This window comes from Cheilinus undulatus, linkage group 16, assembly GCF_018320785.1.
Source record: "Cheilinus undulatus linkage group 16, ASM1832078v1, whole genome shotgun sequence".
NCBI lineage: Eukaryota > Metazoa > Chordata > Actinopteri > Labriformes > Labridae > Cheilinus > Cheilinus undulatus.
The window spans coordinates 31,884,896-31,897,585 of NC_054880.1; the positions used below are offsets into that span (position 1 = coordinate 31,884,896).

Below are 12,690 nucleotides of genomic sequence, written 5' to 3' on the forward strand. Positions count from 1 at the left end.
TGTGATAATTGATTTTCTTCTTTATCTCTAAAGCCCAAATATGTACCATACAATTTGTTTAACCAACTTAAGTTTTAAAGTGATATAGAGAAACTCTTTGAGGCAGATGTATGGGTAAGGTTTATATATCAGTTTGCAGCTACTGTCTCATCTCATGAACTGAAATGCTATTAATTTTAGGGGAGAACAAACACACACTAGCTTCAAAAAAGTAATAATAAAATAATATAAATGTGTTCAAAAGGACTGAGTCGAGAGATAACACTGCAAGTTTTGATTCAGTTTGATTGCATGTTTGTTTTCTTTGTGAATCAATGATGCAAGTTCTCAAAGTACAACTCAAACATAATTAAAATTCACCACCAGACACTAAGAAATTAAGCCCAAACTCTTATTTGATCCAGCCTTTTTGTTATTCAAGCAAACAGCTTTGAATACTCTCTCCGGCAACCTTTTGTCAACAAACAGCATTCTTCTCCTCCAGTGTTGATTTTCTACATCTTGCATAAACACCTCCAGGTGAGAAGAGTTCTGACCTACATTGCAGTTGGCAAGAATTTATCCATTCAGAGATCTTGCAAATGTACTGTATATTTTCAGACCATACTTCATGCTGGCTGTAGTCATAACGCACCACTTAATCAGCGTGGACATGCTGAAGCCAGACAGTCTGGTCCGTTTCCATGGAGACCAATTTCAAACAGACAGCAGGCAGTCGAAGAGTTTCGATGAGAGCCTCATATTGCTGAAGGACAGGATTGAGTTCAGTCAGGCTAGTAGATTCAGTCTCTCCCTGAGGGTTATTCAGCCTTCTCCTTTTATCTTGTATTAGCGTGTGCTGTTTTCAATTTTACACTAAGAAAATGGTTTAATTTAGTTTAGAGTTCAGTAACAAACCTGTAACTGTACATCAAATAGTCATAGGGATGAGTCTAAAAACACCAGACCCACTCACAGCTGTCTGTGGCTGCATTCACTTTGCTCTTAAATGCAACTTGTACATCTAATCATTAGTTTTCTAACTGTTTTGGTGCAAAAGTGCAATATTTTGTGATGTTTTATGATCACTCAGTTTTTATAATAACAGTACTCATTAGGGATGTCCATGTTGCATGATTTTAATTGACCCTTCTTTGGTTTTTGTCCTCAGTTGTCAAATTTGCAACAGCATTTTGTCATTATCAATGACACTTAAAGTGTCTTTATCGTAGGGGTGGAAAAAAAATTGGATTCTCAGTTTTAAAAATCTATTTTTTAATGTAGAAGGTACAGACTGACACATCTCGGTCTTTACCATTCAGAAAGATACTGATATCACAGCTTCAGTAAACCAGTTGTATAGTAGGTATGGTGTCCTGTACAAAAAGAGGAAAATGCTCATCAGATGATTTCAGAAAAGGGAATTTGTGGGAGCAAATCATCTGGAAGCTGCAGCTCAGGGATACTCTGTATGCATGTGTACATGCATATACTTTGAAAATAATGTTGTCTAGATGCAGATGTTCGAGTAATCTAGTGATTCCAAAATGATGTGCTGATCCACAGTTTAGCTGCATTGAAAATATTATTAACGCAGTCAGTTTTTAAAGGTGTGCCTTAAGCTGAATGGTTTTTGGCAGACTTTGAAAGTGGAAAACATTATTCTTATTACCAGTGATTTTTTTATTTGTATGTGAATAAACCACTTCAGACATGTAAGCCGTAAGTAGCTAAAATGTTCCTTTTCCTCCCAGTCAATACCCGGCCTTGTGCATTATGTCGTTTTGGTCTATGAATGCCTTTTGTCAACTTATTTGTAAGACATCCTTGCTAGCATCAGAGTACTCTTGTTTCTTTATTGTTCATAAATGAATCAGATTTTGAAGATGCATCAAAAAGCACTCCTCCACAGTCACGCTGTTATTATTCCCAGGGTGATAGACACTCTATAATTTATTCCTCATGGGTGTAAAATTAAGCTTTTAGGCTTATGATTTGTCATTTGCACTGTCAAACAATTAGATAATATCAACATCTATTAAACTTAATGCACTGCATTATGTGACAGTTGAAAATAGTATACATGCAAGTTCAAATATATGCAAGTAGTGTTCATGAGGCTCATTTAGCTCGTAAAGTTTCTAGTTGCGTGACTATATGCCAGTTTTCAACCTCACAGCTGTTACTGTCCAGGCTTTAAAAAGATGATCCTTTCTTTACTGTGTTTTCCCCACCAGTCAGTATGAGTAGAAAACTCTTACTTATCTGGAACTTCTGGTTGTGGCCCAGTATCCATGACTACCTGGACTTCAGCAGGCAGCAAAGTAGTGATTTTCTTCCTCCCTGCACTCTTTGTGACACTTGAGTCTGTCTGTCACTTAGCACCTTTCCTTACTGTTAATGAGTCAAGCCTGAAATCACCGTCCACTGAGTTGTGAAGTCAGTGCAGTGGTGGAGTGGAGAGAGGCGCACGATTTGCCTGACTGCCACACAAGGGTGAGAGCATATGTAGGATTTTAAAAGACATAATGCTTCCTCTTCCTCCCTTTATGAGCAACAAAAAAATTGGAATTAAAGATTTACATTTTTCACTCCATTTTGGAGCTAAATGTTTCTGATATTTAACTAAGTCAAACTTCATAAAGTCTGAGTAACACACTTAGATGATGGAATTGGACACTGATTTACTCTTAAATGTATGCACCTCAACCAGTGGCAGCCTTGACTAGTCATTTTATGCATGACCCTGGCTTTGTCTTTAAAATCAAACAGCATAAATGCTATGCATAAAATAAGTTGTGTTGTTTCCCTTTCGGATACCACCATAAAGTGGGGGATAACGTGCACAACATTTTACTAAAATAAACTGTGAGGCATGTTAAAATGTTCATGTTTGCGCCATTCAACAAACAACTGCTTAGCTGCTTGCTAACGTTACCAAGGACAACCAGCACTCCAGCAGTAACTAGCTGAAGTGGGAATTATGGCCCTCATTTATCAGACTTTCATATAAACCAGTGCAGATTTGAGTGTAGAAATCATCTTACGACAAGGTCCATGTTTGATTTATGAAACCTGCGTATCTGACCAATCACAGCGTCATTTAAATAACACACCCTCAGATATTCATGGTTATGCCGGCCAGAGTTTACAACATGAAGATATGGAATACGGCAAAAATACTTGCTCCCTTTATTATGGATTCAGCCTTCATGTCAGAGAAGTAAAGACAATTTAAAAATGTGTTGTTTTCTGCCTAAAAGGTGGCATTTAAGTGAATAAGAAACACTGTGTGTGGAAGGGAATCACTGCTGAAGAACAGCATTGTTACAGTAAACTAATCTCAAACTGACTTATTTGGATATGAGGTGGAGAGCAAGAGGAACATTAGGAACTACAAATGCACCAGGAGAGCGCAGACCTCCGCCATTAGCCCTATCTCCCAATAGTAAAGAATCCTTTAAAAAAGACGATGATCTGGATCCCTCCCAAAATCTAATTAGTTCTTCCTTATGCTATTTCTGACATTTCCTGAAAATTTCATGAAAATCCATCCATAACTTTTTGAGTTATGTTGCTAACAAACAAACTAACAAACCCTGCCAATCACATAACCTCCTTGGCGGAGGTGAAAATCTGTTTTACCTGAAGTTTCAAGGCTGTGTCTCCTCTGAAACTCAGTCACAGTGCAGAGCATTCATTGTGCCACATATTTGAGGTGCTGTTTGCTGTGTGCAAAGCACAGCTCATACGCATGTACACTACGCGGGTTCACTGTCGAGCAGGCCAATGGGATGTCAGCTATTTAAAGGTGCAGTGTGTAATATTTAGCCTATTAGCATTTAGCAAAACAAGCTTGGTTAAAATGAAACATAACATTTATAAGTAGATTGATCTAAATTAGTGTTGACATCTGGTAACACATTTTTTAAATTTATGTTTTAAATTAACTCAGAATAAGCCTTTTATTCATACATAGGAAGGGTCCCCTCCAAGGATGCTGCCATCTTGGATTTTTGCATTTTGCCTGTTTCTATGGCACCATAGAAGGAACCAAATAACAGTTAAGCATGTATTGATTTTTAAACTTAACTGGTTCCCACAGTTATCACCAGAGAAATGAGCATCACACTCCAGAATTGACTTTTAGATGTTGATAGTCCCAATTTTACACACTGCACCTTTAATATCTGTAGTTGGTGGGGCAAATTAGACTATAATGGAGCGCCATCGTTTCAGTAATTGATAGGAAACACTGTGCCATATGTGAAAATTCATACTTTTTATAATCCGGGTGTGGCAGCTATATAAAAGGTGAAGTAGTCTACAGCTGCCTGTGTCTGCTATCCTGTATTACTGTAATTTCTTGTCTGACAGTGTCGGACTCTGACTGAATTGTTCAATTAGAGGTAATTGAAGATTTATAAAACAAGTCTTACAGCCTCTTCTTGAGTTAGACTGAGGGACCTCCATTCCCTTAAGAGCCAGCTTAATAGTTGACATTCTGTCAGTTGCCTTTCCTGGCTTCACCACTTTCGGATATTTGGCACAAAAAAGACTTACATCTGTTGCTAAGAAACTGTTTTGTTCAGAGAATTGCGGAGTATCTGCTCCTGCCTTTCTTTTATGTTTCTGTCGAAAGAAGCAACTTGCTTCTTTTTCTTCTCTTTTCATGCAATCTGCTGTAATTCATTTACAAACTGCACTATAATCCATTTACAATAGTACTGAAAATAAAGTCATTACTGCATCTGCTTTATTTATCATGGGAGTTTTTTAGATGCAGGTTATTGACTAACTGCATTTAAGTAATTATGTCTGGCTGAGGCACCACTGGCTGAGCAGTTGGGTTGCACCTCATGTACAGAGAAATAAAGCTCATTGAAGTTCAAGTTCAACCTGCTGCTCTTCTCCTGTGGATCAGTACTCACTCTCTTTCCCTGAGTCACACAAAAAAATTAATGTCATACCAAAGTATGGCCTCTATGTATTATCATATTCAGTTCTAGTTGAGAACATGGATATGTTGAGTCTTGTAGAGCAGAGTTGAAGCAGTTAAAAATCTTCTTTGGTAGAAAGTTAGCAGGGCAGCATGCAGTGTCTTGCAACTTTACACAGTAAATTAACTTTTAGCTGCAATGAGAGTACATGTCCAGGATTTGTAATTCTAAATTCACAATGTAGAGCTCTGTGTTGGACCTTTGCAAAGTTTAGCTCAGGAGTCATGGATGAAGAAATCATGTGAGGGCTGTAATGTTTATCATTTTTGTGTCACAAGGAGAAGAAAATCCAAATGGACCATATGATTTTGTGTTATCAGACATAGGAAGGCCATGAACATAGGCTGTGTTTTTTTTTAATAAATGCCTCTTTTGAAGAAATTTGCAACAAGATGATTCAGATTCATTGCTACTGAAATTCTTCTCAACCTTGAAAATCTTTTCACAGTGCTGTTTAAAGTCCAACAACTCTTTCCACTCAGATAATTATAGGCTGTCTTTTTCAAATCCTTTAAAGGATGATGGGCTTGCAGGAATCTGCATTTGAATAATTACATGTTGAATATTTTGTTCAAAGTCTTTTATTTTGAATCACTTTTCAGGCTCATTTTGCATTCAGTGCAGCTATGACGGAGTTAATGACAGGGTATGTGCTGATGATTTAAAAGCTTAAAAGATCTTGAATTTGATTTTTAAATTTTAAGGGACAGGCACCCATTCAGAGGTTTGAAACTGAGATTTGTATTTTTCCTGTTTTCTCCAAATAAATCAGAACTCACAGCCTATCTTGGTATACAAGTATCAACTTGTTTATATTTTAACAGTTCTGAAAACAACCTGTAAAAATCAGTCTACTTACTGTGTGCATGAAGGAATTTAAGGTGAATTACCGCAATTTCAAGTCCTCCTTTTATTGATTCCCTTGGTTGTCTTGTAGTTGTTATTATAAAGTCGTTTTCGTTCCTTTCCCCTATCTTGATTTGTTGAAGAATTTAAGATTGCATGATTACTGAGGAATACTCAGATTTCTTTTTCAGGGTCAGGTCTGAATGTGCCTTGAGTGGATAAATCCTTGGCATGACTGTCAGATAAAGAAAATGAGCCCACATGGGAATGGGATGTAATGTTGTGCGGAGACATTGCCGACGTGTTTTGAGCATAACCCCTTCCATTACTGTCTCCTCTAATCAGCTTCTCAGCAAAGGGATGAGTTTACAGACCTTTTACAGTCTAAATCAGCCTTGAACCGGTCTAACCTTGACATTCTTAGCATTTTGTCTTCTAGTTGTGCTCCTGCCCTCCACTTTGATTCATTTATTCAAATTAAAAACATCTCCATGCTTCAGAAAGGAAGAGAATACTGTATCTAGCAAGCTAGAATTTCAGTTCACATGTGGGGTGTTGGTAGTCATTAGCTGGATTGATGTGAATGATTAATGATGAGCAGTGGCACTCAGGGCTCTGACAGTTCAGATTTAACAAGGAAGTTTCAGGATGGTTGAAAAAGGTTGTATAATTCTTATCTCCAGCCAGTTTATAGAAACCTGACAATTCAGACAACAATCCAGGACATTGCTTTTGTGATTGCTTGGATGAAGGGATGTTGTTTTGTTTTATTTTAATGTATTTAAGTTTGGTTTTTTTAATTGATTACACTAAAATGTTGTTAAAACATTTAAGAATCAAGCAGAACTGTCTTAACTAAGGTCTTGTCATGTGTCTCAATTATCACTGGAAATGTAACTTAATTTTGAAGTCTTGAAGCAGAGGGCATTTTAAATTAAGTTATCCTTAAGGTTGTGAGCTGTGTGAATAATTGATATTGCTCCCTTGTAGAGACTAAAACACTGAATGCTTAATCTAACGAGGCGTATGTAGGCATGTTAATGGACGCTGACTCTAATTTTATCCCCTTACCTGTTTTTTTTTTTTTTTTTTTAAGATTCCCCTTCCTTCAGACTCTACTTGTCTACATTTTTAAAATTTTTTCTTACCTTGTAGCAGGGTGTCTGTCTTAAAAAGTATTAAAAATTGATAAATTAATTAAGCCTGAATTAAGGCTTTTTAAAAAGTAAAGTCCTAAATGCAAGACTGTAAGGTTTTAAATGTGGTTGTGTGTTTTATTTTTATAAGTAATTTAAAGGGGTTTTAGGCTTTAAGTGCTTAAAATCGGAGTTCAAGAGAATTGTAATTATCCTAAAATGGGTTATTATACCTTGTTTTTTTTTTCCAAGCCTAAAGTTATGCTTTCTTTACTTTGTAGCTTGAATTTCAATGCATGACTTGGAAATAGATACTTCTAGATTTTGGTATAACTACTCTTAATTTAAGACCTTCCTTTCAGCTACTTTATGGTATCAGTTTTTTTCCTCACAGTATAATCTCAAAATTTTCCTATAAATTTCCCTACAATAGCAAATACTACCAGCACTTTCTTTTCTTTGTCACATTTTTGTCATACTATCGGCATGACATATACATAACAGTGTAATAGGCCAGAAAGTGAAGATGTGATGGTCTTAAAATGTATGAAGAGGGTCTTGAAAAAGGTCTTAACAGTATTAAACTTATGACATTTTTTCTGTACACCATGTATAAACTCATGGCAGATTTATACAAATATTAAATAGATATATATTTCTCTTTTTAAAGGCATTTTTATCCCCTGTTGGCTGTTGTTATGTCTTAGTAATTTACTCTTTTTTGTTTTTTTATGAAGTATTGGTTGGAAATATTCTGTAAAATTGCAAAAGTATTTAGCAGATGTTGGGACATCATTTTAAAGTCTTTTATATTGCATCTATTGGCCAGTTGTACACAAGAAATGGACATAATGTTACAGTTGATAAGAAATAAGCTCCCTCCTGTTAAGAGCTATCAAAAGTTGTTGCTTATAAATACCTCTCCCATGTATAACACACTGGACCAGTTTTCAGAAATCTAATGGCCTTATCAGCACCATATTTTACTTTCATATTTCTCTTTAACGCAAACATTGTAACCTATAATTTTCCAGAAATACATACAGTATCCACTGGAGAGTGATATCTGTTTGTAAAGCTCAGCTCTCTTGATATTTGGTATCTCTGAAAACCATGCCATCTGAAAACAGTTGTTCAAAGTAGGAGTTCCTAAGTTTAGCTTTAATCTCTTGAGTTTCCTCTGGAAAGTAACTGTCTGAAATCCACATCAATTGTATTCCTCACACAAAACCTTATATCTAATTGCTGTAATGCACTTCTGCCTTTTGAAATGCAGGCAAAAGTGCGTACTGCTTCCTGTTCTCATGCTTGTAAAACTTAGTTTTGGGATCTATTGGCTGTGCATCCCACCATAGAGAAGCTGCAATACCTCTTTGTTGTTGTTATTGTTGCTTACTAGCAAAGAAAAGTCAAAGAGGCAATGTCATGTCATACACAACATTTTTTCTACTTTATTGGTCAAAACTTTGTGCTTTACACATGTAGAGACAGTGCAGTATTTTTCAGATACTGTACATGCGTGCAGTGTTGCTATTTCATTGTGTATGGCTGCTTTGTTTGAGACAGTATATTATCTTTTTTCTCTCACTGTCAGTCCAGAAATGATCAGATCTGTGACCCCAAACCATGACACATTCCAGACTCTGAGTTTTGTGCTTTTTACTTTAAAAGATCCTTATTTAGTGTGATGACTTTATGGGGCAAACCTCTCTACTCTGTTTTTAACAAAGGCTTGAGTCTGATTAGAGAGCTGAAGTCAGTTGAGGATTAGTGAGGCAAGCTTTAGGTGCCAACCAAGTGATGCACGTCCTCAGGATTTACTTCTTGCTTTAACAACACTTTACTACCAAGACTCAACAGTAAAATGTGTCCATGAATGTGTCTGCAGATGCACTCTTGTAAGGCCAGTCAGTGTCATAGTTGAGGGATTCATTTGATTGAGGGATGTTTGTTTGGAGGAGATTTCAGCCTAATCTTTTCCAAAGAACAACTTGTGTAGTTGTTGCTGTCATGTTGCTGTGTCTTTGGGAATAGTTAGACCCTGTAGAAAAACAGTTCCTTTAGCAAAGCACTCTGTCATTTAATAACCTGACTGGAAAACCACTCATACACAACGTTTGGAAAAGGGCAGAGCCTTTGGTCCTGTCGCTTTCTAACTGGGCCTAAACGGTTCAGACGGGAGCTTTGCAAGATGGATTCGCCCATGATAAAGCCCAGAAACAAGCGGATCCATCTGCTTTTCAAGGTTAATAATTTAATGGAGTTTGGTGCTGTAGAAGACTGCAGGCTTTTTCAGTCCAGACTTTCAGCTGAGGCAATGGCTACTTGCTGAAATTGCATTTATTTACGATAGAACATGAATCACAGAGTTATTTTTTCCATTTCATTAAAAATATGAGTTCATGTTGAATTTAACAGTGGCAACTAGGGGTGTAAAGATATATGTATTCGTACCATATCTGTTCGGTATGGGCCTCTCAGTATGGTACAGATGTATACCAAACAGATACATGTGGAACAAAGCTCAAACACAGATGGAAAACCAGAGAACAACTCACTGTCACCCTATGCTGGCAACTACACAACCACAGCAAACAACAGCAACAGCCTGAATATTCACTGATAAAAGTGTCCTGTTTAGGAACAAAAAAAACCTACTAATTAAAAAATGTATTTATATATTACTTTTTTTATTCATTGAAGACCTTTAGGAAGGATGTTGTAGCATTATTAGTAATGTAAATGTAATTTTTTTTCAGCCTGTTTTAATGCATTTTAATTTTTAAAAAGTTTTTAAAAATGCAGTTATTTTATGTGCTATTTTTCCATACCGTTACACCCCTCATGGCAACCATTAAATTCAAAATGAACTCCTCAACCTAAACATCAGGGAAGTGAGGAGACTGGTTGCTAGAGTTTTGGGAGTGGAATGTTGTCCCATTCTTGTCTGATGTAGGATTCTAGCTGCTCAATAGTCCTGGGTCTTCTTTGTCTGATTTTTTATTTAATTATGCCCAAAATGTTTTCTATTGGTGAAAGTCTGGATAGCAGGCATGCCAGTTCACCCAGACTCTTCTACTGGGAAGCCATGCTGTTGTGATGGATGCGGTATGTGGTTTAGCATTGTTGTGCTGAAATATGTAAGCTGCCAACACTGTAGGCACTAACACTGCTTATATTAGCCTTGGAATTGGTTTGGATTTTGGAACTGGGAATAACGTCAACCCCGATTCGAATGTGTTTCATTTGCCACATGCTCGTAACTTGGGGTAATCAGGGTTGCTCTGACTTACAGTCCAGAAGTACGAGTTCAGGGCGCATTTTTGATGATGTCAGCTGAGAATTTTCAAGCTCTGAGATCAAATGGAATGCAACATATCACAACCCCATACCATCAAAGATAAAGGCTTTTGAACTATGTAATGATGACAAGCTGGATGGTTCTTCTTCTCTTTAGTCACCAGGACATAGTGTCTGAGGTTTCCTAAAAGATTTTTAAATTCTATTCATCTGACCACAGAATAGTTTTACATTTTGCCTCAGTCCATTTTAAATGAGGTTTGGCTCTGTGAAGATGGTGGCGTTTCTGGATCGTGTTTACATATGGCTTCTTCTTTGCATGATTCAGCTTTATCTTGCATTTGTGGATGGCATGGCAAACTGTCTTGACAGACGATGATTTCTGAAAGAGTTCTTGAGCCCATGTAATGATTTCCAGTACAGGATCATGCCTGTTTTTAAAGAGTGTTGCCTGAGGGCCCGAAGATCATGAACATCCAATACTAACCTTCTACCTTGTGCCTTGCACACAGAAATTTCTTCAGAATCTCTGATTCTTTTGTTATTATGTAGATGATGGGATATTGAAAGTCTTTGCAAGTCTGTTGGTAAAAGAAGAGGGGATGCTACATAATAGTTAACATTAGAGCCCAACTGATTGATCGGCGGGCCAAATAATCAGGCAGATTATAGCGTATCACGGATTAATCAACATCGGCCTAATATGTAGCCGATATATTAACTTTTTTGCTGTGCGGAGATTCTGTCGTTCTGCTCCTGTGCGTCCCTGCTGGCCCCTCCCCCTCACACACCAGAGTGCAGCAGCTCTCCCCAACTCAGTGTTGCCAACTTAGCGACTTTGTCGCTATTTTAGTGAGTTTTCAGACCCCTCTAGCGATTCTTTTTCAAAAAAGCAACTAGCGACTTTTTCTGGTATTATTGAAGAGTTTTGGAGACTCTGACGTGAAAGCACGTATCGTTGTTGCTCTTCTCAGTGAGCAGTGGGTGCTGCCGTGGGCGCCTCTCCATCCCTAAGCACTCAGAGGCAGCCCAGTCCTCGCGCAGCAGTCCCTCTCAGCTGCAGTCGAACTCACTCGGCTGCAACAGAGAAGAGGAGTAAGACCAGAGAAACGGCAAGAGAAACTGCATTTTTTTACTCCATGGTAAGCTGTGACTTTATAAAATAATATAACACTACACTTTAGAGCCCCATGACAATAGTGTCCCCGCGGGAACACGCTGTTAGGGCACATCAAGGAGAGCATGCTAGTTTTTTTCACTGAGGTTTTAGAGAGCATATTACAGCTTTTTAACGTCATTTAAGTTGCATCTTTGTGAAATAAACAAAGATAAATGCAACTGTTAATTCACATGTCTACATTTGTGTTGATGTACAGTATATATCCTGTGTATATCAATGTTCTTATTTCATATATTGGCCGATATATCGGTTATCGGCCAATATATGTTGGATATCAGCCAATATATCAGTTATCGGCTCTTTTTAGCCCCCCGTATCAGTATCAGCATCGGCCCCAAAAATTCAATATCGGTCGGGCTCTAGTTAACATAGCTCTGTCCCTACTTTCTTGAGATGTGTTGCTGCAATCAAATTCAATATGAGGTAATATTTTCGTGAAATGGTAAAAAGACTCAGTTTCAACATCTGACATGTTATTTAGGTTTTACTGTGAATAAAATATGGGTTTATAAGATTCCTATTAATCTTGTACCAAGTCTGTGAAATCAGCAATAAAGTTTACATTATTCTCTGCGACCCTACCACCTTAATTTAATGATGACAGTGATAAACAGAATATTTCATGTTTTTTCACCTGGCTATGAGGTCAGTGGTAATTTGCAAGCTTAAATTAATAACCATCTTTCTATCATTAAACATTATCACTTCCGTCCAATATTTTCTCTTTTGATTGCTAACTGCATTACATCCAACAATTTCTATTACGACTCCATACAGCAATCAGACTCATTCACTGCACACACATCAGCTGCTATCAGTTCCCTCACTTTTAATTTCCTGTCTCCCTTAAAGTGATATGCATTCACTCAGGGTCTCCATGGCTTCTTTTTTTCCTGCACTGTGTACCTCTGGAGTGTGTTTATTTTGGAGCTAAAATGAAAGTGTGGAACTTGTCTGCTTGAGGTAGCGTGTTATTACAGCATTGCCAGAGCAGAGGTGATGGAGGAGGACAAATGGGTTTTATAATTTTCCATTCATGTCAGACAGCAAAGTGTGAAATTCAAAATGTTCTTCATTTCTGAGCCTCTCTATCTTAAAATTGTTTTGAACCTAAAGGTCATCTTTTTTCCTGTTTTGGCTAGTCTTTCAATGAAACTGTCTCTATTCGTTGTGATGTACTTTACACCTCTGTATCTAGATTTCCCTGATTTTGGTTGCTGAAGTCCAAGACAAGAATAATGCACTGATA

At 37.4% G+C, this 12,690-nt stretch overlaps 1 protein-coding gene across 2 annotated transcripts in view; it reads left to right on the forward strand.

Moving 5' to 3' along the window:
• The window catches only part of ctdp1 (CTD (carboxy-terminal domain, RNA polymerase II, polypeptide A) phosphatase, subunit 1), a 102,614-nt gene that overhangs the window by 55,179 nt on the left and 34,745 nt on the right, over window positions 1-12,690 (forward strand). The gene's annotated exons all lie outside the window — the stretch shown is intronic.